The 3829-nt window shown below is 47.4% G+C and overlaps 1 pseudogene; it reads left to right on the top strand.

Moving 5' to 3' along the window:
* The first annotated feature begins 1978 nt into the window (after window positions 1-1978).
* Window positions 1979-2853, top strand: LOC110296902 (annotated as a pseudogene).
* Window positions 2854-3829: the final 976 nt, after the last annotated feature.

The raw sequence follows: 3829 nt of genomic DNA, 5'->3' as shown, positions 1-3829 counted from the left end.
CTACTCATCCTCACTCCGATGGGGTCGGACTTTTACTCATTTCTCTTTAAATATTCAAATTCTGTCAGTTCATTCATTCAGCAAATCATAGCCAACCTTGGGCAACTTCTCTATGACACTGTGGCCCCAGCAGTGCAGCTCCTGCCTAGAAGTCCAGACCACAGGCCTATTACTTTCTACCATGCCTGGTTCTCACAGCAGCCAGAATGATCCTCTTAAGAGGAAAACTGGGTCGAATCCCTTCCTGCCAAATCTTCCAGTAGCCTTTCTTGCTGCTCAGACTCCAGTCTTCTCACACCCAAGTGCTAGTGGTCTGGCCGTGTACGGTTCTCCATGTTCTTCTACCTTTGCTGGGTTTCTTCCTGCTGACTTCCTGGAGTCCAGNCCCTCCATGCTCCCTGATCGCCTGCATTAGTCCTAACTGCCCAACCCATAGCCCTAGCTATAAAGTTCTCTAGTGCATACCCATAGCCCTAACTATAAAGTTCTCCTTTACATACCAGGCCTTGTCTGTAGTCATCTTGTATTAATAGCTCTGGGATGTGGGATGTGATTTCATCCTCTGNAGCAGGGGGTGGGGGTGGTCAGGCATGCTGACAAACACCCTGTACTTGACACAGGGAGTCTCTATAACAGAGATGCTCTGGCNCCATGGCAGTAGTCGCTAGGCTAAGAAACCTTGCTTTATCTCAGTGCTCCAATGTTTCCTCCCAAGGAAAGATGTTGTAAACTCACACTTTCCAAAGTGTCTTTCCCCATCCTGTCCACCTCCAGCCCTCCCTCACCTTCAGCAGCAATAAGAACACACATTTCACAGGGCAGTGGTGGCACACGCCTTTAATCCCAGCACTTGGGAGGCAGAAGCAGGCAGATTTCTGAGTTCGAGGCCAGCCTGGTCTACTGAGCGTGTTCCAGGACAGCCAGAGCTACACAGAGAAACCNTGTCTTGGAACAAAACAAAACGACCCAACCAAACAAAAATCCACATTTCTGCTTTTGTCTCTCCTCCCTGGTTGAAAGCAAGCTCTCCAAGGGAAGGATCTTTGGCTGACTCATTGCTGATTCTCTTGGTGTGTAGCACAAGGGCCTGGCACATAAATCCTTGATAAATGTGGCTGCATCCTGAAGTTTAGAGTCAGCCTCCCACCCAAAGTTGTGCAGGCTACTAAGAAAACGACTCATGCTTATCAGTCCTTTAAGCCACTTCAAGATTGAAGCACATATATTATAAGCAAAGGGTCTTACACTTGTTACAAAATAAATCTTGTTTTAGGGGATGTCCTTGCACCAAGATGTCATAGGGAAAACCCATTCTGCATGTATCACAATATTTTTTTTAAATGTAGTTAACCGCTAAGGAAGACACCCGAAGTCAGCCTCTGACCTTCATATTCAGATGTACACATGAATGCACACATGGATAGACACATGAACACACACAAAGGAAAAATAAATGCTGCTTTAACACAGTCCTCCTGGCTCCCTCCTTCCAAGTTGGCACACCCTGTTGATGACGTTTCCCGTGTAGAAAGCCTAGCCCCATTATCAGTCAGGTCCTGGCATGCGATGGCCACTGCTCATTCCTTACAGTCTGTGGCCCTTCTTGCTAATCACAGTGCTGCTGTGAGTTGGGAACTCTGGGTAGCCTGATGCCCTCACCCATGGGACAGGCCCTCACTCTTTCAGCACACCCCACAGTCAATGTTAGCTTAAAAACTTACTTTATCTCAAGNTCTCTGTTGATTTTTCTCTGGTAAGACAAAATTGCCAGTCTTCCTCAGCCCCAGTTTGACAATAATGGAACCTTGAAATGATTATCCCAATTTAAGGACAGCATAGATTCTGGGCTCATTTTTATAAACATAAAATTGTGTGTCCTTTGTTCTTAAAAACCATGTATGGGTCTCTTGCCAGGCATCCTCATTAGAGTGGCATTGTCTTTAAATCCTGCATGGCAATAATCTGATGCACTGTCGTGATGCCCAGGGAAGACAGGGCAACCCGGAGGTCCAACTACTTCCTTAAGATTATCCAACTACTAGATGATTACCCAAAATGCTTCGTTGTGGNAGTGGACAATGTGGGCTCCGTGCAGACGTAGCAGACCTGAGTGTCCCTTCGAGGGAAGGCTGTGGTGCTGGTGGNCAAGAACACCATGACTCGCAAGGCCCTTCTGGGGGCATCTGGAAAAGAGCCCAGCTCTGGAGAAACTACTGCCTCACTGCCAGGGGAACGTGGGCTTCGTGTTCACAGAGGAGGACCTCACTGAGATTAGGGGTGTGCTGCTGGCCACTAAAGTGCTGGCTCCACTTCTGCTGCTGCCATTGGCCAGGATGAGTCACTGTGTCAGCTCAGAACACTGGTCTGGGGCCGAAGAAGACCTCTTTCTCCCAGGCTGTAGGCATCACCACTAAAATCTCCACAGGTACCACTGAAATTCTGAGTGATGCAGTTGATAAACCTGGAGACAAAGCAAGAGCCAGGGAAGCCACACCNTTGAACATCTGCCCCTTTCAGCTGATCATCTAGGAGGTGTTTGATTGACAAAGGCAGCCTTTACAACCCGGAAGTGCTTGACACCACAGAGTTGACTCTGCCCTTCTGCTTCCTAAACGGTGTCTGAAATATGGCCAGCNTTTGTCTGCAGACTGGTTACCCGACTGTTACCTCAGCCACACACTGTATCGCCAACAGATACAACCCTCCCACTTGCTGAAAAGGTCAAAGCCTTCTTGGTTGATCCTTCTGCTGTTTGTGGCTGTCACCACCACGGCTGTAGCCCGAGCAGAGGCTGAAGCAAAGAAAGAGTTGGAAGAATCAGATGAGGGTATGGGATTTGGTCTCTTCGACTAATCCCCCTCTCAAAGCAGCCAATTCATCCAGCTTAATTTGAGATACAAGGAAATAAAGGCATACTTCTCTTAAAACAACAACAAAAGCCCAAACAAACAAAAACCAAACCAAACCAACCAACCAAAAAACCATGCATGAACTTTAAAAAAAAAAAATCAGTTCATTTATTTTTGCCACTTAGACTTGTCTGCATCTCAAGATGACTTCAAGTTTTATTTTTCAGAGATATAAATTTCTGTATTTGGCATTAGGCACTTTAATTTTGGACTATGACCATTTCTCTGCTTTACGCCTACGCTCTCTTCCCTGACAGTCATATGCACACATGCACGTTGACTGCACATGCGCCATGCTCAATAAATAGCCACCATTCCCATGGAGATGGCCCAAACAGGAGCTAGCTAGTTAGTGGGAGCCTCTGCTGGAGACCCCCAATGTTACCAAGTGATGTTAACCTCTTCCTTGGAAATGGGCCACAAGCTTAGCCGTGAGCCCTGCAGGCCTTATCAGAGTTTTGGGTTTTGCTGTGCTCTGCAGTCTACTCCTTAATGAAATCACTGTGTTTGGCAGCCCCTTAGCAAGCGGCTGAGTACTTCAGCTTCTCACTTGGGATTTCCTGTTGACCTTGACCTCCCTGGGCTCTGACTGGAAAAGTAGCCTGCAGACTTGTCTGACTCCACCCTTGCCTCCTCCAGATTCCCTCTTAGGATANCACAAACATATTTGCCTCCTGTTATCCCACTGTGCTGGCTGGTTTTGTATGTTACCTTGATGTACTAGAGTTGTCAGAGAGGAAGGAACCTCCCTTGAGATCCAGCTGAAAGACATTTTCTCAATTAGTGACCAAGTGGGGAAGACCCAGCCCATTGTGGGAGGTGCCATCCCTGAACTGGTGGTCCTGGGTTCTATGAAAAAGCAGACTGAGCAAGCCATGTGAAGTAAGCCATAAGCAGGATTCCTCCATGGCCTCTGTATC

Source organism: Mus caroli, chromosome 6 (assembly GCF_900094665.2).
Source record: "Mus caroli chromosome 6, CAROLI_EIJ_v1.1, whole genome shotgun sequence".
NCBI classification, from domain to species: domain Eukaryota; kingdom Metazoa; phylum Chordata; class Mammalia; order Rodentia; family Muridae; genus Mus; species Mus caroli.
The sequence above is the reverse complement of the archived record's forward strand: the minus strand, read 5'-3'. Positions and strand labels throughout refer to the sequence as shown.